The 25,781-nt window shown below is 40.4% G+C and overlaps 1 protein-coding gene across 4 annotated transcripts in view; it reads left to right on the top strand.

The window, feature by feature from the left end:
* The window catches only part of KLHL5 (kelch like family member 5), a 163,795-nt gene that overhangs the window by 6,178 nt on the left and 131,836 nt on the right, over positions 1-25,781 (top strand). For 3 of the 4 annotated variants that reach the window (XM_033947404.1, XM_033947394.1, XM_033947413.1), the window contains exon 2: positions 18,134-18,205. The exons of the other annotated variant lie outside the window; for it this stretch is intronic. The gene's annotated coding sequence lies outside the window, so the exon portion shown is untranslated. The remainder of the gene's footprint in view (positions 1-18,133; positions 18,206-25,781) is intronic. 4 annotated transcript variants of the gene reach the window in all.

The raw sequence follows: 25,781 nt of genomic DNA, 5'->3' as shown, positions 1-25,781 counted from the left end.
ATGTATAAGTATGTACACGTTGTGTGAAGAAATATTTTTCTCAGTTTGTTATAACAGTCTACCATTTTGCAAGGCACTGATGTAATAAGACTTTCAGTCTATAATTTTCCAGATCACCTATGGCACTCTTTTTAAAAATCAGCAATATGCTGGCCACCTTCCAATCTTCCAGTATTAAAGTAAAATTGCAAATTACTAACAAGTCAAGTTACATAATTGGAGAATTGACAAACTAATACAATAATACAAAAGTAGTTAATTGTTTTAAATGGTGTATTTATATCCATATTTAATTATAAGTAAACAATCTTAGTTAAAAATCACTACTAACGAAGCTATGGTTTGAGATGGAATTCTCCTGTTATAATTAATATTATTCATACTGTCATTCTCTTTGTAGCAGCTGCTCGAACATAAGAATTGCCGCTGTTGGGTCAGGCCAGTGGTCCATCGTGCCCTGCAGTCCGCTCCTGCGGTGGTCCTTAGGTCAAAGACCAGTGCCCTAACTGAGTCTAGCCTTACCTGCGTACATTCTGGTTCAGCAGGAACTTGTCTAACTTTGTCTTGGATCACTGGAGGGTGTTTCCCCCTATAACAGCCTCCAGAAGAGCATTCCAGATTTCTACCACTCTCTGGGTGAAGAAGAACTTCCTTAAGTTCGTACGGAATCTTTCCCCTTTTAACTTTAGGGAGTGCCCTCTCGTTCTCTCTACCTTGGAGACGATGAACAACCTGTCTTTTTATCTACTAAGTCTATTCCCTTCATTATCTTGAATGTTTCGATCATATCCCCTCTCAGTCTCCTCTTTTCAAGGTTTCTAATTTCTTCCTAAATAAAAGATAACTTGCCTTAGATTTAAGCTGTAATGGGAACTGATTCCATTCTAAAGGTGCTCCATCACCTGTTCCCCTATCCCTTGTGGAGACCAATCTCAATTTGTTAACATATAAAATAACTAATCGAAGATCAGATTGTGAGTAGAGCGTACTTGCTGAACAACAAGCATTAAAAGATATTTGGGGCCAATCCCATTAAGGATTTAAGTTTAAAAGGTAGGTAATTTAAAACTTATCCCCAAATTCAGGAGAACCAATCCAATGAAATCAGAAATGGTGGGCTCTCTTCCACTTCACCTTTATAAATCATCTTGTCAGCTGTTCTATTTTCTCAGACCTAAATAAAGGAGGTTACTGTATAGTCCAGGTGAGAGCAAAACTGCCCAAACCACTTGCCTTATTTCACTTTGTTTTAGCAGAGCATGAATCTGTCTCATAATGCTTAGGACTCAATTTTTAAAAATGATTCAGCATCTGAGCTTCTGAGGATAATGTTGAATTGATAATAACCCCCCAATTTTTTATTGAAAACTTATACCTTTAATAATTACTTGTTGAAATGGAATAGAATCAAGAGGTTTTCCCTATCCATAAAGCAGTGGCTTTACCAGATTCAACTTGTAAGGAGCTCCGTGACCAAGGGCCACCCTACAACCACAGTCCTCCCTACAGACCGCCCTACAACCACAGTTCTCCCAGAACCCAAAGGCACACACATTCACCCTGTCACATGTCTGTAGATAGGCAATAACCACTACATTTTTCTTTCTGATAACTTCTTTTATTCAGAGAAGCATATAAAAAATACACAAGTAAAGAAACTCTTATGCCCAAAAGGTCGATCGCGATCGATCAGTAGATCACAAAGACAATGTGAGTCGATTGCGGAGCTGCGATAGACTCGCGTTGCCTTTGCGTTCTGTTCTTCCTGCTTTCCCGACGCCAGGCCAGACGCGTATAAGTGTCGGGCACACAAGCCTTTCACTCCAATGTCAATTCTGATGTCAGAGAGGAAGGTCCGGGCCAGCCAATCTCTGCCTGGCAGGCCTGGAACTTCCTCTCTGATGTCAGAATTGACCGGGTGGGGGAGGCTTGTGGGCCCAGCGCTTGTACGCGCCTAGCCTGATGTCGGGAAAGCAGGGAGAAATCGGTGGCGGTGGGGGCAGGGAGAGAGAGAGAAAGAAAAACAAAGAAAAGAGGCAGAGAGAGAAAGACAGAAAGGGGGGGGCAGAGAGAGAGAGAGAAAGACAGACAGACAGAAAGAGGGTCAGAGAGAGAAAGAAAGATAGACAGAAAGGGATTCAGAGAGAGAGAGAGAAAAAGACAAAGCAAGGGACAGGTAGAGAGAAAGAAAGGCGGGGTAGAGAAAGAGAGAGAAAAACAGAAAGGGGGCAGAAAGATATAAAGAAAGACAAAGAAAGAGGGCAGGGAGAGAGAAAGAAATAAAGACAGAAAGAAAGGGGGACAGGGAAAGAGAGAAATAAAGAAGGGGCAGGGAGAGAAAGACAGAAAGAAAGGGGACAGATAGAGAGAAAGAAAGACAGAAGGGGCAGAGAGAACGATAGAGAAAGAAAGAAAGAAAGAAATGGGGAAGGGAGGGAGAAAGAAAGACAGAAAAAAAGGGACAGGGAGAGAGAGAAAGACAGAAAGAAAGGGGGGCAGGGAGAGAGAGAAAGAAATACAGAAAGAAAGGGGGCAGGGAGAGATAGAGAGAAAGAAAGGGGACAGAAGGGGCAGAGAGAGCGATAGAGAAAGAAAGACAGAAAGGGGGCAGGGGGAGTGAGAGAGAGAGAAAGACAGAAAGCAAGGGAGCAGGTAGAGAGAGAAAGGCAGAAAGAAAGGGGCAGGGAGAGAGAGAAAGTCAGACAGAAAGAAAGGGGGGCAGGGAAAGAGAAAGAAATATAGAAAGAAAGGGGGCAGGGAGAGAGAGAGAGAAAAAGAAAGACAGACAGAAAGAAAGGGGACAAGGAGAGAGAAAGAAAGACAGAAAGAAAGGGAACAGATATAGAGAGAGAAAGATAGAAGGGGCAGAGAGAGCGCTAGAGAAAGGAAGACAAAAGGGGTAGGGAGACAGAAAGAAAGAAAGGGGGCAGGGAGAGAGAGCGAAATAAAGGGGCATGGAGAGAGAAAGAAATACAGAAAGAAAGGGGGCAGGGAGAGAGAGAAAGAAAGACAGACAGAAAGAAAGGGGGCAGAGAGAGAGAGAAAGACAGACAGAAAGAATGGGGAGGGCAGGGAGAGAGAGAAAGACAAACAGAAAGAAAGGGGGCAGGGAGAGAGAGAGAAAAGAAAGAAAGAAAGGTGGCAGGGAGAGAGAGAGAAATACAGACAGAAAGGGAACGGAGAGAGAAAGAAAAAGTTGGACTCGTGGAGGGACAGAGAGAAATGTTGGTTGGGGGAATGGAATGAGGTCTGGAGGAGAGGAAGAATGCAGGAGGCAGAAAGAAGGGAAGAAATATTGGATGCATAGTCGGAAGGAAGTGCAACCAGAGACTCATGAAATCATCAGACAACAAAGGTAGGAAAAATGATTTTATTTTCAGTTTAGTGATCAAAATGTGTCATTTTGAGAATTTACATCTGTCTATATTTTGCACTATGGCCCCCTTTTACCAAACCGCGATAGCATTTTTTTGCGTCAGGAGCAGCGCAGCTCCCTGTGCTAAAAACCGCTATTGCGGTGTAGTAAAAGGGGAGGGGGTATATTTGTCTATTTTTGTATAGTTGCTACTGAGGTGACATTGCATATTTTAAAGTCATCTGCCTTGACCTCTTTGAAAAATAAATAATTAACGTTTTCTCTGCGTTCAGTGTGCTTTGTGTTTTTAAAAATTTTATTGTTGGTAGATCATTTTGACTTGGTCATTTTAAAAGTGTGGGCACCCTAATGTGTGAGTTGCAAAATCACCACACAACATATAGAGGAAAAATATACTTGTACCAGTGAGGGATAAAAAAAGGGTACAGAGAAGAATACATATGTATCGGAGAATTCCTGCGGCAATCTAAAGTTGTCTGATGACTTCTCCGAAATCTAGCTCACAGCAAGGCACTATGCTGTTCTCACTCTTAACACAGGGAAAGAAGGAGGGAGAAAATATGACAGGAAAAAGAAAAGCACTCATCATTCTCAGTGGAAGCAGGTGTATTCAGATGAAAGATACTCGCTGCCCTAAAGGAGAAATGGCAGGCAGTAAGTTAGCAGTGGCCTATGTCCCTGACTCCAAACAAGAACCCACACATTCAGAGGGAGAGAAATCTCACCATTCATATAGACACTCAAAAGTTATATGCGCACACAGCATTCATTGGGAAATTCCGTCAGACTAGCAGGGAGACATTCCCAGCGGGGACCAACAGAAATTCCCCTCAGCCTGGGCAATGGCCATCCTTTTATTAATTTCTAAGGGAAAAACACACAGATACAAAGTAGAGAGGAAGACAGGGCCTGATCAAAGGGAAAAAATGGCCTATGCTAAGAAAGCTTCAGAGATAAAATTATTCATTGTCCTTAATAAATGACAAAAACTAAATAGAAGATAGTCACAGGAAAAATCAATGCGCAAGGAGATTAAGGCCTGCTGTAAACTCTGGTATCTCTTTGTCTTGGAAACCAGGCAGAATGTGATGTGCAGAATGTCAGGGAATATTCTCCATTCAGCTCCCTTATCTTTCTCTGCTTACCCATCAGTGCTTCAGCTAATGCCACAGCCTGAATGCATGCATTAAAAATGAAAAATTAAAGGCTATTTATACTGTAAAGCTCTCTGCACTAACAAACTTCAATCAGAGTAAGATAAAAAATCAATGCTTTTTTTTTTTTTTTTTTTAAGTTCAATGTTTTTTTATTAGTTTTAATAATGAACAATATTACAGATATTTGCCAGAGTCTATGTAATATAATGAGCCATTCTAAAGCATAATAAAAGAAAAATTAAAGAACAAGAAAAAAAAAACAAAAAAAAAAACAACATGAGATGACAATCAAATACTAGAATTCTGGATTTTACAGAGTTCTTACATAGTATACATCACAAAAATATCAGTTCAAATACATATCGAGTTCATGTATGTTTGAGCATATTGTCACAGTAGTCTGATAGTGGGTGCCATACATCATCATATCTAGTGACGCCATCATGTTTAATAGCAAAGCTACGTTCATATCTCATGATTAGGCAAACATTATGCCACCATAATGCATATGATAGTGTATCTGGATTTTTCCAATTCGTGAATATAAGCTTTAATGCAATCATGATTAAGCTTTTAAGTAATTTAGCCTTTGTACCTGTGAGAATATCCTTAAGACCATAAGCACCATATATCACAACTGCAATGGTTATCTGTTCATTGATATCTAATACCTCAGCTATAGTTTTCCATATTCTCAACCAGAAGGTATGTATGGCAGGACATGAAAAGATCATGTGATCTAATTTACCAGGATCAGATTTGCAAGACCAACAGCAAGTGACATCCGAATTAGGTAACTTAGCCAATTTACAGGGTGTCCAAAAGGCCCGATGCATCAGAAAATAAGTAGACTGAATAATAGATGCAGAGTGAAGCGTTGTAAAAGTATCTTTCCATATGTTCGACCATGTTTTCGTCTGTATAGCGACACCAGTATCTTGTGCCCAAACATCACATAACCCTAAAGCATTATTGAACTTAAGATTAATAAGTAATGCATACCATGCAGCTGTATGACCCTTACGTTTGAGCTGCATCAGTTCATATAATTTCAAAATAGAAGGTGTGTTTTGTGTAAGAGTATTCAACTCATAACCCGCAGCAATAGCATGTCGTAATTGTAACCATCTGTAATGTTGTGTGTGTGTTAAGGAATATTGTTTGCATAAAGTTTCAAAGGGAATCCATGAACTATCGCAATATAAATGTGCTATAAATGCAATGCCAGCTCTTTTCCAAGAGGCCCAATTTATTGTTTTGTTCTGAATGGTGATTTTAGGATTATTCCAAAGATAAATATGTGTTGTATCACTGTATTTTGTTTTTAACAATGTATCCAGGTTCTTGAGTGCAGATTTAGTGGAAGATGCAGGATCCCTTAGAGTGTCAGTGACATTTTGCGTAAACGTGGAATGAAAAATATTCTCCTTGGTATCTGTCTCAGTTTCCAAAATGACCCAGGCTGGTAAATCTCCATCTGTAGGTTCTAAGATCCATTGAGAACCCTGTTTAAGTAACATGGCTGTGTGGTAGTCATGAAAGCTGGGGAAACGAACTCCACCATCAAGCTTGTCCCTTTTTAGCTTTTGTAGACTGATGCGTGGAGTAGCATTATTCCACAAAAATTTGGTAAGCAAAGATTCAATCATTTTGTATGTGGATTTTTTTAAATAGACCGGTATCATACTCAATGTATAATTTATCACAGGTGATATCATCATTTTTATAGTTTCAAGTCTCCCCCACCAAGATAACCTGAAAGGTGACCAACGGGACGTCATTTTGGTGATAGTGTCCAGTAAATGGTCTGTATTGAGTTGGATTATTTCATCAACAGTTGGAGCAAACATAACGCCCAGGTATTTTAGTTTTCTTCCAGCCCATTTTAGTCCCATATTTTGAATTGTTGTGCACGCCTCTGGAGCGTTCAAAGCCATTACTTCAGTTTTGGTAAGATTTAGTTTGTAACCAGATATTAATGAAAAGCAATCTATTACTTGTAAAGCAGGAGTGATAGAGTCCACAGTAATGTATAAAAGCACATCATCTGCGTATGCAGATACTTTGATTTCCTTTGAGCCGATACTGATGCCTTTGATATTAGAAGCAGCCCTTAAGTTTATAAGTAAAGGTTCTAAAGCTAAATTAAACAAAAGCGGGGATAAAGGGCACCCCTGTCGCGTTCCTCTTTTTGGATTAAATGAAGTTGAGAATAATCCATTAATGTATATTCTAGTGAGAGGAGAGAAATATAGAACACGGATCATGTTAATAAATTGGGAAGGAAAACCAAACCAATCAAGGACACGAAATAAATAAGGCCATTCTATCCTATCAAACGCCTTTTCCGCATCCAGACTTACAGCAGCCATGGGAACATCTATTTCATTTGCTTTGACGATGACATTGAGGAAAGTGCGTGTATTATCGCTTGAAAATCTATTGGACATGAAGCCATTTTGATCCATATTAATAACGTTAGGTAGTACTAGTTGAAGTCTAGTAGCCAGCAACTTGGCATATATTTTTGCATCAGAGTTAATCATTGATAGAGGTCTATAGTTGGTAACTTTCAGAGGATCTTTATTCGGTTTAGGAAGGACTATGATAGTGGCTTCCGTAAATGATCCAGTGATATCATGTGTATCAATGAGATAGTTGAAGTAATCAATCATGTGAGGGATCAGTTGTTCCTGAAAAACAAGATAAAATTCATTCGTTAATCCATCTGGACCCGGGGTTTTAGATTTCGCCATGGACTTGATCACTCCACTCAGTTCTGAAGCAGAGATGGGTTCACTTAATTTCAAATTATCCACTTCGTTCGTAGTATTATGTGGGAGGTTAACTAAATATTCCTCAATTTCGCCTTCAGACTCCAGTTCTGACGTGTAAAGCTTACTGTAGAAGTTTTGAAAAGTTGATAGAATATCCACAGGATCAGTCAGTAAGACGTTATCATCAGTTTGAAGAGCAGTGATATTTGTTTTATCTCTTTTGCCTTTTAAATAATTGGCAAGGTTGTGCCCACATTTGTTAGTGGTCGCATAATAAGCAGCATGTTGTGAATAAATTTGATTAGCAGAAACCCTGCTCAGGGAGACATTGTAAGAAAACCGTTTAGCCCTTAACTGTCCCAACTTTGCAAGATTAGTGGGATCAGCACAATGTTCTCTCTCCAGTGTTTTGATTTCAGCTTCAGTATCAAGTAGTTCATGTAGTACTGCTTTTTTTTTTGCAGAGGCATACGATATAATCATACCTCTTACAAAGGCTTTGAATGCATCCCATATGAAGGGCCACCTGGTGTCAGAAGGAGAGTTATTAGTGAAGTATTCATTGATTGCAGATCTAATGTGTCGTATAAAATCCTCCTCTTGTAATAAAGAATTATTAAGTCTCCACTGTCCTGATAGGTTATTTTTCCCAAAAGCATTCAACTGCAATTGAACCATGGCATGATCTGACACACTAATTTCATTTATAATGGAAGACTTAACAAATCGCACTAAGGATTGACTAATCAGGAAAAAATCCAGTCTGGAATACGAATTATGCGGTGTGGAATAGAATGTATAATCAGTATCGTCCAGATGAGTAATTCTCCAAGCGTCTACTAATTTGAATTGAGAAATAATATCATGAAGGGCATACCAGTTTTTGGATTTTTTGTAAGAAATAGTAGATTTTCTATCTTTCAATGGATCTTGTATAACATTAAAGTCTCCTCCAATTATGTAATGTCTGTCTCTGTTGTCATTTAATATCTCAGCAATATCTTTAAAAAAATTGTTATCATCTACATTGGGACCATATACATTGAGTAACATTAGCTTTGTGTCAGCTATTTCTAAGCATACCTTTATCCATCTTCCTTGTGAGTCTGTGACATGAGATTGAATATTAATGTCTTGCCTTTTCCTGATGAACAGCAGCACACCATTCTTTTTCCCCATTGCAGGAGAGTATAATACTGGGAAAGCCCAGGGTAGAGAGCATTTTTTAGCCTCCGATTCCGTTAGGTGTGATTCCTGTAAACATACAATATCAGCTTGATGTTTAGAGATATAGTTAAATATCTTTTTCTTCTTTATTGGGTTATTGAGACCTTTGACGTTAAGTGTTAAACAGTGAAGAGGCATTATTATTGTGGGTAATGAATTCTCATATTGAGAGTAGCATCATACAGCATACAATACTTTTCAGACATGTAAGTAAGAGCATATGCATTGTCATCTAACTTCATAGAGAAATAAGTACAGAGAAGAAAACAGAACAACAACTCATTAAACATGGATGGCAGTTAAACACGGGATAGTGAGCACGTGGCATGAGCTCAAACGCAATCCTCGGCCAAGTAAAACAGCAAATTTATAATAACAACACAGTCAACCACATTTAGCTAAGATATCATAGAGATGCAAAGTAAGGTGATATATATTTATCAATATTCAATTTCTGAGCAGCTGCATATATAAACAGTGTATAAAATGTAGTATACTCATCAAGTGTTATCAATACTGCTCGGTGACAATTTTTCAAGATATTCTGCCAATTCATCCGGTCTTGTGAAATCCTTAGTACAGTTATTTAAGGTAACTCTCATTTTTGCTGGATAAAGCATCCCAAATTTGGCTCCCAGTTGTTTCAGTTTAGGACGATACTCCAACAGTTTTTTCCTTGATTTAGCAGTTTGCTTGCAGAGATCTGGTACAAACAGGAGAGTATGACTTTCAAATTTTACAGGAGCCTGCAATTTAGCTTGTTGCATAATTTCAAGCACTTGCGTGTATCTAAGTAACTTCACAATCACTGGTCTTGGGTATTTATCAGGTTGCACTGGCTGTTGAGTGGGAATACGATGTGCTCTCTCTATTTCAAATGCCTGTTTAAAGTTCAATGATAGAAGTTTAGGGAGCATTTCTTCCAGAAATTTTATCATATCTCTTCCCTCCCGTGCCTCCGGCAATCCTAATATACGAAAATTGCTTCGACGAGATCGGTTTCCATGGTCTTCCAGATCATTCTCTAGCTGGGAAATGCGCTTTATCTGGCGCTGGATAGTTTTAATATTTTCTGCATTAACTGCAATTTTTGTCTCAGCTGTGTCCATCCGATTGTTTAAATCAGCGATTTCTGATTTGAACGTTGAAATTTCGACGAGAATCTCGTCTGTCACAGTCTTGTTGTCCGCCATTAGAGAGCGTAGAGCACGCAGTTCCTCCAGCAGAGAGGCCGCGGTGATGTCGTCAATTTTGAGCGGCGGTTTTGAGGGGGAAACCGGCTCCAAACTCCTGCGCTTTCCAGTCTTCCCTGAAGCCATATCTCTTGTTTTTATGCCGGTGAGCAATCAAAATTAATTAATGTGGCTGAGTGCGCTGTTTTTGATTCTTTCTAAGAACTCGTGCCGGAGCGTCGCGTTCAAGCGGCCATTACTCACGCGGCACGCTAGCGCCCCCCAATGCTTTTTAAAAAAAATTGAATTTTTTAAAATATAAATTAGATTTTTCCTCAAAAAATAATTTTATTTTAAAAAAATCCATTAAAAATAGGTTCTATTTAAGATACATTATAGTCTAAGTTATTCATAAAGAGATAAGAATTAATTTTTAATTATTTAGCATTCTGAGGCTGTATATTCATGCAAAATTTAATTTTTTTGGTAAATGAATTCCATTCATAATGTCGCAGGCAATTTTTCTGTCTAGAAGATATATCACGGATGCTTGGATTTGCATTTCTCAAAATTGTGAATTTGTGTCTTTAGAGATAACATGCTTCTTCATAGCAAAAATGTTAAAAAATAAAGAATTGAGAAAAACACCTTAGCCTCATTGTTCTTTTGCAAATCTATGTACACAGAATGTTCCTTTGCAAATCTATGTACACAGAATCAACCCATTACCTCTTATGTACTAAGGGGCTCATAATCAAAATGAAAATATCTAAAAGATAGGTCGTCCAAATGCCGATAATGGAAATGGGTTTTTAGATGTATCTAGAGCAGGGGTATCCAAAAGGTCGCTCGCGATTGACCAGTAGATCGCGAAGGCAACATGAGTCAATCGTGGAGCCCATCACGGGTTCCTTGATAGATTCGCGTTGCCTTCGCGGTCTACCTACATCCCGACGCCGTAAACAGGATGCAGAAGCATCGGGCCCGATCAGCCTTCCTTTCCCTGTCAAATCTGACATCGTAGAGGAAGTTCCGGGCCAGCCAATTGCTGCCTGGCTGGCCAAGAACTTTCTGTCTGACGTCAAAATTGATGTCAGGGAGAGGAATGCTGGTCGGTCCTACGCTTCTGCATCAGGAAATAGGGAGAGCTTGGAGCGGTGGTGGCTTGGGGGCCTGTTCCCCGATGGTGGTGGCAGTGGCTTGGGGAGGGCAAGGAGAAAGAAAGAAAGGGGGCAGGCAGGGAGACAGAATGAAGGGGGGCAGGGAGACAGAAAAAAGAAGGGAAACAGAAAGAAAGAAAGGGGCAGGCAGGGAGACAGAAAGAAGGGGGCAGGAAGACAGAAAAAAGAAGGGAAACAAAGAAAGAAAGTAGGACAGGGAGACAGAAAGAAGGGAGACAAAGAAAGGGGGCATGGAGAGAGAAAGCCTGAAAGAAAGGGGGCAGGGAGACAGACAGAAAGAAGGGAAACAAAGAAAGAAAGGGGGGACAGAAAGAAAGGGGGCATGGAGAAAGACAGGCAGGGAGATAGAAAGAAAGAAGGGGGCATGGAGAAAGAAAGAAAGGGGAAGGGGCATGGAGAGAGGAAGAAAAAGTTGGGGGAGGGAATGATGTCTGGAGGAGAGGAAGCATACAGGAGGCTGAAAGAAGGGAAGAAATATTGGATGCACAGTCAGAAGAAGAAAGTGCAACCAGGGACTCATGAAATCATCAGACAACAAAGATAGGAAAAATGATTTTATTTTCAATTTAGTGATCAAAATGTGTCCATTTTGAGAATTTATATCTGCTGTCTATATTTTGCTTTTACTAAACTGCAATAGCAGTTTTTAGCGCATGCAAACACAGTAAGAAATAGTCACTTAGCTGCACTTTCTGCTCCTCTGGAATCCAAAAGACCCACCAGAACTTCAGAATGCGGTCCAGGGGCAATGCAGTCATTAAACACCTGACAGAGAAATCCCTGTTTCCCTGATAGCTGTGTCAGGGTTCGATCCTTACTGGGAAAACCATTCAAAGCTGATCACACAACTCCAAAGAAGGAAAAATGGGGGGGGGGGGGGGAAATGACACCATTTATAGAATTATGCTAGTGGCACCTAATCAGACTTAGGTGTCACTAGGTGTTCTAGACTTAGTGCCTAATTTGGAGGTACCTATGTTGGGCACTTAACGACACCTAAGTCAACCATTAGGCGTCCCTAGGTGTTTGACGATGCCTCCACTTAGGCATCCTAAAAGTTTGGTGCTGAACTCTTAAACATAAAAACATGACAACAGATAAAGGCCAAATGACCCATCCAGTCTGACCATCTGCACCATCCATAGCATCCACTATCTCCTTCTCTGCCTAAGAGATCCCATGTGCCTGTCCCACGCTTTCTTGAATTTAGACACTCTCTGCCACCTCTACCAGGAGACTATTCCACATCTACCACGCTTTCTGTAAAAAAGTATTTCCTTAGATTACTCCTGAGCCTATTGCCTCTTATCTTCATCCTATGCCCTCTTATTCTGGAGCTTGCTTTCAAATGAAAGAGACTCGCTTCATATGCGTTTATGCCACGTAAGTATTTAAACATCTCTATCATATCTCCCCTCTCCTGTTTTTCCTCCAAAGTATACATATTAAGATCTTTAGATCTGTTCACATATGCCTAATGATGAAAGCCATCAACCATTTAGTAGCCTTCCTCTGAACTGACTCCATTCAGTTTATATCGTTTTGAAGGTGTGATCTCCAAAATAGCACAAAATATTTTAAATGAGGTCTCACCAGAGTCTTATACAGGGGCATCAATAGCTCCTTTTTCCTACTGGCCATGCCTCTCCCTATTCACCCTAACATCCTTTTAGCTTTCGCCGTTGCCTTTTCAGCCTGTTTGACCACTTTAAGATCATCACATACACACCCAAGTCTCACTCCTCTTTTGTGTACAAAATGTCTCCACCCCCTAAACCAGGGATGTCCAACCTGTGGCCCGAGGGCCGCTTCCAGCCCCGTGAAGTATTTTGTGCGGCCCCGGTCAAGGGTGATACAATGTATTCCTCTGCTGCCCCCGGGTATTTACCGTCTTGCCGGCTCCCTCCTCTGTCTTGCTGCAGCATTTGCGCATTTGTGCAGCCCCAGAAAATTTTTTTTGGGACAATGCGGCCCAGGGAAGCCAAAAGGTTGGACACCCCTGCCCTAAACTGTACTGATCTTGCATTTAATCTTACCTGCCAAATTTCAGACCATTCTTCAAGCTTCAGTTTGTCCTTCCTCGTGTTATTATCACTTATAAAAATGTTAAAAAAAAGCAGTCCCAAGAACCGAACCTTGAGGCACACCATGAGTAACATCCCTTTCCTCAGAGTGATCTCCATTGACTACTACCCTCTGTCACCTTCCATTCAACCAGTCCCTGACCCAGTCTGTCACTTTGGGGCCCATACTGAGAGCCCTGCAGCTTATTTATTAGATTTAGACACTTGTGTGGAACACTGTTGAAGGCTTTGCTAAAATCTAAATACACTACATCTAGCACACTCTATCCAATTTTCTGGTCACCCAGTCAGAATCAGATTTGTCTGACAAGACCTGCCTCTAGTAAATCCATGGTGCCTCAGGTCTTGAATCCACTGAATTCCAGAAACATCACTATTCTTTGTTTTAAAAGCATTTCCATTAATTTACTTAGCACAGAAGTCAGATTTACCAACTTGTAGTTCCTACAACTTCCCTACTTCCACTTTTGTGGAGAGGGACCACATCCACCCTTCTCCAGTCCTCCGGTACCATTCCTTACTCTAAAGAATTAATTAATTAATTAATTAATTAGGATTTATATACCGCCTATCAAGGTTATTTAAGCGGTTTTATAGTCAGGTACTCAAGCATGTTCCCTATCTGTCCTTGTGGGCTCACAATCTATCTAATGTACCTGGGGCTATGGAGGATTAAGTGACTTGCCCAGGGTCACAAGGAGCAGCACTGGGTTTGAACCCACAACCCCAGGGTGCTGAAGCTGTAGCTTCAACCACTGCGCCACACACTCCTACACTGAAAAGATCAGGCAGCGGAGCTGCCAGAACTTCCCTAAGTTCCTTCAGTACCCTCAGATGTACGCTACCAAGCCCCAAAGTTTTGTCTACTTTTAACTGGCTTCTCATAATTACAGTCCTCTGAAAATCGAAGAGTCTACCTTACCTCCACCCTTATTTGCATTTGTCTTCTGCAGTCCTATTCCTGATGCTTCAGCTGTGAACACAGAACAAAAATATTTACGAGTATTAAGCAATTCGGCCTTTTATTTATCAGCTTCTACATCTATGTCCAGCAAACTTTCTCGGGCTGCGGCACACTAAAGGTAGTGGCTGTGGCTCAAGTCACTGGAAGTACGTGGATATCGCCGTGATGACATAACACGCATGTGTGACATTATCATGTCAATGTCCGCTTGTGTGTGAAGACCCTTCAGGTGGGCCCTGAGATGCCAGTGGGGAGTGCCAGAAGGGAAGAAGGCCAGAGAGAAGGATAGGTGATGGCACCCACTGATTGCCTACAGGATGTGCCTCTCGCTACGAGAGCCACGTCCTGTAGGCAGTCAGCTGGCGCCAGTGCCTCTCCTCCTCCCCAGTGTACCGAGGCATACTAGTGTGCCTTGGCACACAGTTTGAGATACACTGTTATACATATTTCTCCCCTTCACCTTTGAGTCTCACAATGCTACTTTTGCACTTCTTCCTATCACTAATATATCCTTTTTGTGAGGCAAGTAAGTAAAAATTAGAGGAAAAGAAGGCCACATTGGTTCTCAAAAGTAATAGCTGAGAAGGTGAGGAATAAAAGGTTAGCTTTCATAAACTACAAAAGATCGCAGAAAGAGGAAGACAGACAAAAATATCTGGAAAAGTTAAGCGAGGCTGGTCATGTAGTCAGGAAAGAAAAGATGCAAATGGAAGAAAATATAGCTGATACAATAAAACGGGGAGACAAGACATTTTTTAGATATATTAGTGATAGGAAGAAGTGCAAAGGTGACATTGTGAGACTCAAAGGTGAAAGGGAGGAATATGTAGGAGCTGATAAAGAAAAGGCCGAATTGCATAACAAATATTTCTGTTATGTGTTCAAAGCTGAAGCGTTGGGAGCAGGACCACAGAAAACAAATATGAATAGGGATGGAGGAGTAATAGACCCTGATTGATTTTCAGAGGGTTGTGTTCGTGAGGAGCTAGCTAAAATAAAGATAGACAGAGCGATGGGGCTGGATGGTGTACATCCAAGGGTGCTGAAGGAACTTATGGAAGTTCTGGTAGCTCCGCTGATTGACCTTTTCAACAAGTCTCTAGAGTCAGGAATGGTACTGGAGGACTGGAGAAGGGCGGATGTGATCCCTCTCCACAAAAGTGGAAGTAGGGAATTACAGGACAGTAAGTCTGACTTCTGTGGTAAGCAAATTAATGGAAACGCTTTTAAAAAAGAGAATGGTCAAGTTTCTGGAATCCTGTGGATTGCAGGACAAGAAACAACATGGATTCACTACAGGTAGGTCTTGTCAGACAAATCTGATCAATTTCTTTGACTGGGTGACCAGAGAATTGGATAGAGGATGTGCGCTAGATGTGGTATATTTAGATTTTAGCAAAGCCTTTGACAGTGTTCCACACAGACGTCTAATAAACAAACTGAGTGCCCTCAGGATGGGTCCCAAAGTGGCGGGCTGGGTCAAGAACTGGTTGAGTGGAAGGCGACAGAGCGTAGTGATCAATGGAGATCAATCTAGCCTATCAAAACCATCTTGTCAGTTGTAGGGTATAGACTGTAAAAGTCTGCCCAGCATTGTCCTCATGTTCCCATCGAAGCCCTCCCCAGTCCATCCTAAACCGAATTGCCATATATGTGACACAGACCGTGCAAGTCTGCTTAGTACCAGCCTTAGTTCTTCAATTTATACCATTTATTTTCTAATTAGAGATCTTCTGTATTCATTCCATGCTTGTTTGAATTCCATCATCATTTTCATTTCTACCACTGTCTACGCTGCAAGCCACTTAACGGCACAATTCTGCACTTCTTTTTAGAATGTAACCAATTAACTCTATGGAACAGGATCTTTGAGACCCTGGAGACTTCTCTACAACTCAAGCCGGAGTGGAATTATCTAGCTTTACTTCTGGGGGACGAACAGATCTTTATAGAACAAGGCCTCCCTCCAGAGGCCAAAAGATTCCTATATCTCAATATTCTGATAGCTAAGAAAACCATATTATAGTTGTGGATCTCCTCACAAGCACTCCCATACCAAGATTGGTCTACTAGAGCCACAACAGTTGCAACCTTTGAACTTTGGGTGCACAAGGGGAAAACAAAACCCAAATGTGTGAACTATAGATCATACTGGAAGAGGCTCCTCACTGTTTTAAGGATATCTGCATAAAATTAACATATACCTCTGTAATCACACACCATAATTTTTGTAATATAACACACCAAGACATAACCTTATACACACAATATTAATAGCTATGTGAGTTACCAAGACATTAGCTGTGAGCATATGTTATATAATTACCTTTTAACTTCCCAACTCCTATCGCTACATATCCTACTTTGAAGGTGACATAAATTAACTTCAACATTATGTGCCGTGTGTATGTGGATAGCCATGAGACACTACTGATTATATATCCCCATTCCAATTTATGTATTTAAAGCACATAGAATTGAGTGCTGCCCCCCCTTTCTAGTTTCATGATTAAGACAGAGGCCCATTGTGGTCAGAAACAAGGACACCTCTATACCATCTGGCATAGCCAACTGAAGCCTATGAAATATGAAGGTATTAGCACAGAGTGGTAGATGCATAAGAGAATCTGAAAGGTTAAGACCAAAGTATCTCACTGGTCATGGAGATAGGAAGGATAATAAAAATGTATCTTAATGCATGGCTAACTTTATTATATGCATGGGGGTTATTACTTGACATACATTACTGTTGATCATATTAACTATGCAGGTCTATATACATGAAAGCAGTCAACTTCTTTGTTTCCTTTTTGTGCTACTTATTATAATGAAACCTTATACTGTATATGTTTGTATGATTATACGATTCTGTATGCACAGATTTGATCATCATAGTTGATGTACCTATGATACATTTCAATAAACAGAACTGATAAAAATACAGTAAAGGGGCTTAAAAGGCATTAAAAAGAAGAGGGGCCAGAATTGAACCCAGTGTTGCAATATAACATTACATAAAGGTTATAACCTCTCCAACCCCACGCTGGCGCTATGGTGTAAAAACAAAATAACAAAGAAAAATGGGGAGACCCAATGATCCACAGTGAAAACAATCCACCAATGAAAACAAAAACTGTGGATACAGATGTTCTGGAGATAATTTATTAAACACTGACATATAAAACCATAAAAATTCAATTAAAACAGTACAATGATAAAAAATACTGTGATAAAAATCCAACCGGACCCTACACGGCCTGTGTTTCGGCGAACACGCCTTCCTCAGGGATCCAATGGTTTGCAACCTCATATATAAATAATTGGACTGAAAATAGTCTATTGTCTTTAAACATGTGAGCAAAGAACACCGCAGACAAGCTGAAGTAGGAGGAAGAGCGGAGATAGATTGGCATCCCCTACCGAGAACGGAACCAATTCTGCATTCCCGGCCTTTGTATGAGGGAGGTCTGGTGCCCCAGAGTAAGGAGACTTGGCTCTGTCTTTCTCTCTCCAGATGTCCTCCTTCCTTCTCCTTTTAGGAATTCTCCATCTGTCTCTCCTGCTCTTGCACTATTCTTCCCCTTGGGCCAGCTTCCTCCCCTCTGGCTGCTGAAAGCAGCCACACGTTCGCTTTGGGTAGGCCTCGCTGTTGATGCAGCACTCTTATCACCTTGGTCCCATTGATGTTGTTTTCCTTCAGGCTGGGCTGGTACATTTTTCAATTTTGATAACTAAGATAATATTCTTTGAATATTTAGACTAATAGGATAAAATGATTTGGTTTAAAATGTTTAAATTCTAACGTTGATTGCTTTTCAGAATTGTCAGATGCAAACACCTGGAAGTATGCTCAAAAAACATTATCTGGTAATACTAGTTAGTGGTGGAATGATTCAATTTGTATTAATAACATATGTTTTACTATGCATAGAAGTCTTTAGTTAGATATAGTTAGTTATAGTTGTTATAGTTTATTATTTGTAACCCATCCTTATCCAGAGAAGAGAACAATACAGCATACATAATAAAAATATACCACACCGAAACAACATGTTTTGGACATATATTGAACAAATATAAAGTAATAATACCCCTTACTACCTTTTGGTCTTAGCAGTAGACTTAAGATTTAAGTCTTTCTTCTTGCCACGCTTTTCAATCAAGTAATGACCGCTCATTCGTTTTTCTCCATTAGCATCTTTAATGTTCCTGAAAAACCGTTTGGGATGTGACTAAATACCTATGTAGGTCTCTGACCATCTGGAAGGTAAGCACAACTTTTTTTTTATTTATATGAAAAGTGTTTCATTTTCAGTGTTGGTTCATAGGCTTGCACGCCTATTATGCTCCAATAAGGCATGCACATATGTGTGCTTACAGCGTTGCATTTCCCTGCACAATCGCACATATATGCCTCTTCTGTGGTGTATTCTGCGCATGTGCCAATCGCTATCACCAGCAACTCTTCTCAAGTAAATTTAGCAAACCTTCACTACCCTCCGCCAACCTCATTTGCATGCGTTTTTTTTTGAGAATGACTCGCTATTTTGAAATCACAACAATAGCGGCTGTGACAGCGGCCCATCGGTTTTTACCGCAAAGTTTTGAGAATCTTCTCCTTAGTTACTAATAACGGGTTAAAAGTAAAATAACACATTTTTAACAGTAGCTCACTTTGATAACTTTCCCCTTTTATTATGGGGAGCTCAAAACGGTTTACATGGATTTATTCAGGTACTCAAGCATTTTTCCCTGCCTGTCCCGGTGGGCTCACAATCTGTCTAATATATGGGGGACCAAGTGACTTGCCCATGGTCACAAGGAGCAAAGTATGTAAAACATAATATGACAAAACATGGTATGGTGAGACATAGCATGGTGATCATAGTACGGCAAACATAGTATTACAAAGTATGGCTAACATAATATGACACAACTTGGCAAAAATGCATAATGAAACATAGCATGGAAAATATGGAACATCAAACATTGTGTGGCTAACATAGAATGAGAGAGCGTAGAATGGCAGTATAGTATGGCAGACACAGTATGGTAAATATGGTGTATAGCAGGGGTGTCCAACCTGCGGCCCAGTGAAGTATTTTGTGCGGCCTCAGTCGAGGACGATGCAGTGTTTTCCTCTGCTGTTCCCGGATGTTTACTGTCTTGCTGCAGCGTTTGCACGTTTGTGCGGCCCCAGAAACATTTTTTTCGGCCAATGCGGCCCAGGGAAGCCAAAAGGTTGGACACCCCTGGTGTATAGTATAGTAGGACAAAGATGGTGAACAATATGACAGAGTGTGGAAGAACATTATATGAGAAAATATGGCATGGTCAGACATAGAATGAAACATAGAAAGATGATGGCAGAAAAGGGCTATAGCCCATCAAGTCTGCCCACTCTACTGACCCACCCCATTAAGTCTGAGTGCTAATGTCCTAGTTCCTTATCTCGACCCTCGTAAGGATCCCATGTGGATGTCCCATTTATTCTTAAAGTCAAGCACGCTGGTGGCCTTGATCACCTGCACTGGAAGCTTGTTCCAGTGATCTACTACTCTTTCTGTGAAGAAATACTTCCTGGTGTCACCATTAAATTTCCCTCCTCTGAGTTTGAGAGGGTGTCCCCTTGTGACCGAGGGTCCTTTGAGAAAGAAGATGTCGTCTTCCCCTTCGACACGTCCTGTGATGTATTTAAATGTCTCAATCATGTCCCCCCTTTCCCTGCGTTCCTCTAGAGTGTAGAGCTGCAATTTGTTTAGTCTTTCTTCATATGAGAGACCCTTGAGCCCAGAGATCATCCTAGTGGCCATCCGCTGAACCGACTCAACTCTAAGCACGTCTTTACGGTAATGTGGCCTTCAGAATTGCATACAATATTCCAGATGAGGTCTCACCATGGCATTATGACTTCAGGTTTGCGGCTGACGAAGCTTCTATTGATACATCCCATCATTTGCCTTGCCTAGGATGAGGCCTTCTCTACTTGTTTGGCAGCCTTCATGTCTGCACTGATGATTACTCCCAAGTCTCGTTCTTCTGAAGTCGTAACTAGTATTTCTCCATTTAAGGTGTAAGTTTTGTATGGATTACCGCTGCCGAGACCTTACATTTCTTAGCGTTGAAGCCCAGCTGCCATGTCGAGGACCAGTTTTCCAACGTGATCAGATCCTGCGTCATACTGTCCTTGAGGTTGCTTTCACTTACTATGTTACACAGTTTGGCGTCGTCGGCGAACAGTGTTACTTTACCCCGAAGCCCTCGGGTCAAGTCCCTTATGAATATGTTAAAAAGGAACGGGCCGAGGACTGAGCCCTGTGACACTCCGCTAGTCACCTCCGATGTCTCAGAGAGGGTGCCGTTGACCACCACCCTCTGAAGTCTTCCACTCAGCCAATCATTGACCCATGCAGTTAGTGTCTCACCTAACCCCATCGATTTCATCTTGCCTAATAGTCTACGGTGTGGGACGCTGTCAAAAGCCTTACTGAAATCCAAGTACACTATGTCCAGAGACTTTCCCGAGTCTAGCTTTCCTGTTACCCAATCAAAGAAGCTGATAAGGTTGGATTGGCATGACCTACCCTTAGTGAATCCATGTTGACTGGGATCCCTTAGATTCCCCTCATCCAAAATCGTGTCTAATTTACCTTTAAGTAGTGTTTCCATGAGTTTACACACTATTGATGTGAGACTCACTGGTCTGTAATTCGCAGCCTCTGCTCTGCAACCCTTTTTGTGCAGAGGAACGACATTAGCTGTTTTCCAACCCAGGGGGCTCTCCCCGTACTTAGGGAGAGATTGAAGAGCATGGCTAACGGTTCCGCCAGGACATCGCGCAGCTCTCTGAGCACTCTTGGGTGCAATTTGTCCGGTCCCATGGCTTTGCTCACCTTGAGTCTTGACAGTTCGCTGTAAATATCCACTGGTGTGAATTCAAAATTCTGAAATGGGTCTTCCTTACTTGGCTTTGCTTCCAGTTGTGGCCCGTGCCCTGATGCCTCGCAGGTAAAGACTGAGCAGAAGTAATCATTCAGTAGTTTGGCTTTATCGGAATCTGTTTCCACATAATTCCCGTCTGGTGTTCTAAGGCGTACTATCCCGTTTTTGTTCTTTTTCCTGTCACTAATATACCTGAAAAAGGATTTGTCCCCTTTCTTAATGTTCTTTGCTAGAGTTTCTTCCACTCAAAGTTTGGCCCAGGGAAGCCAAAAGGTTGGACACCCCTGGTGTATAGTATAGTAGGACAAAGATGGTGAACAATATGACAGAGTGTGGAAGAACATTATATGAGAAAATATGGCATGGTCAGACATAGAATGAAGCACATAGCATTTGAGACTTGAGACAGTGGAGGGTCGGGGCACTTTGTCAGAAGGTTAAGGGAATTTGGATTGGCACACTCTCAAAGAGGGTCAGAGGAAGAGGTAAGTTTTGATTGCCTTTCTGAAGTTCAGTAGACCTTTTAATGATCTTATGTGGGTAGGTAGTTTGTTCCAGAGGTGCAGTAGGTAGTGTGAATAAAATCTTTTTCGAGTGTTCTCAAGGCATCCTGAGGGCGTGTGTAATCGCTTTTCTTCTTGCAAAGCAGTCGATTCGGGGAGTAGGGTGGAAATTTGGAGGCCATAAAGACTGGTACCATATCGTGGAAGAGTTTGTAGGCCATTATAGTAAGCCCATTTAGGAGTGCATTGCAGTAGTCCATATTGGAGAGGACAAAGGCATAGAGAAGTTGAGAGAAGTCTGGTTCTGAGAAGTATCGTCTTATTTTCCGTAGTAGCTGAAGGTAGTAGAATGAGGTAGATACTACTTGGGAGATATGGTCAGAGAGCGAAAGGTTATTGTCAAGGATTACCCCTAGGCTGTGTATTTTGTCTTTGGCCATCAGGGTGGCTGATTCCCAAGAGATTGACAGACTGGCGAGTTTGGGGGTCACCTCTCCATATCCAGAGGAGCTTGGTTTTCACTGCATTTAATTGGGTGCCTGGAGGGTGTACAGTTGAAACCTATTCTAAAAAATAAAAGGGGTTATGGACACACAATTATTGGTAAAGCCTGAGATATTGGTTTTTGGGGTATAGTTAGATTCTCAGCTCTCAATGAAACAACACATATATAAAGAGGTACAAGAAAGATATGCACAACTTCACATCCTGCCTGTGGATATTCGCTCTGTCATTCAAGCCTTATTATTATCTCAAATTGATTACTGCGATCTTTTGTATCTCGGATTGTCAAAGAAAGCATGCAAACCTGTCCAACTTTTAATGAATTCAGCAGCTAGATTGATAATGGGCATTCCTAGGGTTGCCCATATTACTTCAGTCTTAAAGCTCTCCTTTGGTTACCTGTTCAACAGAGAATTTGCTATAAAGCTCTGTCTGTCATTCATCAAATATTGTACTCCTCTTCTCCTCCTTGTTTTCAAAGCTTGTGGGAAATCTATCAACCTGCAAAATGTTTGAGATCTGAGGGAGGGATGTTGCTCTTTAGTTTAAAAGAAAATGGGATTCGTTATGTTAAATCTAGAATATTGATTTTCTCACTTGCCGGTAAGAATCTTTGGAATTCAATTCTAGGTATAATGAGATTATGCAAAGATCATGTGTCTTTTTAGAAAATGTTAAAAATGCAATTATTTGTGGACACCTTTCTTTAACTCTGTGGTTATTATTTGTTTTAGATTTAAAGAATTCTGTATTGAGGAAATTTGTGGGGAAGACATTTATTTGTTTACTGCATTTTACAATGTTTGTGCTTGAAATTGTGGATGCAAATGTTTTGTACATCGCTTAGATTTAAGCGATTCATAAATTTTTTTAAATAAATAAACTTAAATTTGATTGAATGCTATAGAAGAGCTTAACATTTAGGCATAAAATAGTAAAGGGCACTTTAATGCAGCAAATCCGTGGCTTACAGTATTCTATAAGTTACACAAGTAAGTTTGAGCCCCATTCATTCTCCACCTATGTGTTATGTCTTACATGCAAATACGAGACGCTATGCAAGTTAAGCAGGTATTAAAAGAATAGCACTTAGATAACATGCTGGCATATATGTGAGTACATGTGGATGCGGGCTGCCAATAGGCGCAAATATGAAAAAAACGTGAATAACTTTTTTATATGTTGTTCGTGGTTTTAAACAAACGCCATCATTTTTACTAATGAAACCGTGAATAACCAGCGATTTCAGGGAAGCCAACCAGCAATTTCAGGGTACTGTACAGAACACTAAACGGAAAAAAAAAATTGAGTGATGATGTTTTTTGGGGGGGCAGAGTCAGCAGCCGAAAAATTGCGAATAATCGAAACCGCAGGTGCAGAAACCGTGAATATGGAGGGAGAAGTGTATATGCTAGATCTACAAACATTTACACACATGGAGAGAGATTTCCTTGTTGCTCAAATCATAGAATCAGTTTTCAAATGTTGCCTGAGTTTGTGGAATCATAGAGAAGAGTCTAGCAGTTAATGCCAGCTGAATAAGTATAGCAAACTCCAATGGGTTATCTGCCTTTCATTTAACATACAATAAAGAACTTTTCTCTGTGTTAATAGAGTGGCAAAATTTGGCAATATCCTCAGGAGTTAATATGGAAGCTTTGCAGTTACCAAACATTAACTCTGGTTAAATTTCCTGATAACTGCAAAATCTTACTGCATTTTAGTAAATAGGCCTCTCAGCGCAATCTGTGTTTTATTCAGTGCTTACAATCACTTATTATCCCTCCATATCTTTCATACAAATGAACTCTCTAATTTTTCAGCAAAAGAATGGTTATTAGAGAAAGCAGTAGAGTCTGAGATGCAGTGGCTGAGTATTAACTTCCAGTCATTTGTGCTTTAAGCAAAGGGGAGGTGTTCAGCATATGAAAGTGCTTTAATGAATGCTGTTTGTGTCTATCCAAGTGAATGGTCATAGGGTGCAGAAGAGGGCAATAGAAAATGTCATTTGACTTGATTAGATACTGTTACACAGTGTTTTTATTGTTCCTAATCACTGATTCCTAATTCTCATGACAGTGGTTTAAAAAAAAAAGCTGCTTATTTTTTATTTGTGCATCTCTGCATATGAACGCCTCTCTTGTCATCCACAACTACTTGGCTGTAGATAGACAGAGCATGTGCTCTTTCTGTCTTGGTTGAAAGCACGGATCTTTTATATGCAGAGATTTTTTCTTCTGTTGCCTAGACGATCACTAGCTTTCACTGAGGATGTCTGGCTGTCGCAAGGAGTTTGACGTGAAACAGGTTTGGAAAATCAGATGGAGATGGTTTGGCCATCAGTCATCAACATCTCCTAATGCTGTAGGTGACAGTAGCCAAGAAGACCTCTGGAATCGAGGACAAAATGGTATAACCGGTAAAAGAAAGTTTTTAGGTTCAGGGAGCCTGCCATTGCCATTAGCTTCAATTGGATACAGAATACTCAACCAACAAGAATTTCAAAATTCACCTCCTTGTCTGATGGCATCTACCTACGGAATCCCTACATCTGAATTCACAGCAAGGGACAGTGAAGGTGCACACTGCTTCGAGAAAGCAAAAGCTGATGATGGAAAAAGTGGAGAAGAAAATGAGTCTGACAGCAGTTCATGCAGGTTAGGGTACTTAATCTCAAGATGATTTAAAATCGGTAGCTTTTGATTAGACTTCTGCTGTAGTTTTATGTTCTGTACTAAAACCCCTCAGGTACTCTTTATCACCGATTAAAGCATTATAGGAAAATCATAGTAATAGCATGGCAGTAAAAGTGCAGAAACCATAATGAATGACTACATGCTGTGTACACTAGTATTTGAGGCTGTGCTTAAAAAAAATACAATGAGCTGATTTATCAAATTCTTTACAACTGTTAGCTAAAACTTGGAAAGTGTATTGATTTTTTTTGTCTAGTAAAAATTCAATATAATGTACTTGAACAGAATGTAACATTTGAATTTACTATTTACATTTGTTATCTGGCATAATTGAAAACATAATTTTCTATATGCTTTGAGGTAGTGAAAAGGGCTATTGTTGTCTTATTAAAATGTAGTCTACTCTTCTTATTTGATATACTATAAAGTTTTGTGCAATAAAAAGGGAGTAGTTCTTAATTGGCTTTCTTTATAGCTAAAGGTAAATGTTAGCAAAGATTAATTAACAGACTTCCCCCCCTTTTTACAAAATCGTCGTGTGGTTTTTAGCGCTGACCACAGAGGTAACAGCTCCGATGCTCATAGGAATTCTGAGTGTCAGTACCACCGTGGCCGGCACTAAAAACTATGCTACAGTTTTGTAAAAGTAGGGGTGGGGGGTGAAGGTGTTGGAGTTCTTCTGTCCATGTAAAATATTATTTTAGATAAAATATTGAGGTTGTTTAGTCAGTCCACTTAGGGCTCCTTTTATGAAGGTGCACTAGCGTTTTTAGCGCACGCACCGGATTAGCACGCGCTATAGCGTGCGCTAGTCGAAAATCTACTGCCTGCTCAAAAGGAGGCGGTAGCGGCTAGCGCGCACTATTCCGCACATTAAGGCCCTAGCGCACCTTCGTAAAAGGAGCCCTTAACGTATGGAAATAAATGTTACACAGTGTAATCATTTTTGTTTTCATTTTTTCTGTTTTGTTTTATTCATTAACCTTTTAATGCGCCATATATTATTTTGCATATTGTGGCACAGAGGCCTGGTTAATGCTGAAAGGGGAAGCCATATAGCTTCCTTAATTTCAAGAACTGATTCAGTTGCACTGAATTTTATTTATTTATTTAGCCAGTATTGTCTGTCGTCTTCTTATAAATATAGCAAGTTTCAAGTTTATTTATTCATTTGATGAATAGCCTATTAAAATTGCTA

This window comes from Geotrypetes seraphini, chromosome 1, assembly GCF_902459505.1.
Source record: "Geotrypetes seraphini chromosome 1, aGeoSer1.1, whole genome shotgun sequence".
NCBI lineage: Eukaryota > Metazoa > Chordata > Amphibia > Gymnophiona > Dermophiidae > Geotrypetes > Geotrypetes seraphini.
The sequence above is the reverse complement of the archived record's forward strand: the minus strand, read 5'-3'. Positions and strand labels throughout refer to the sequence as shown.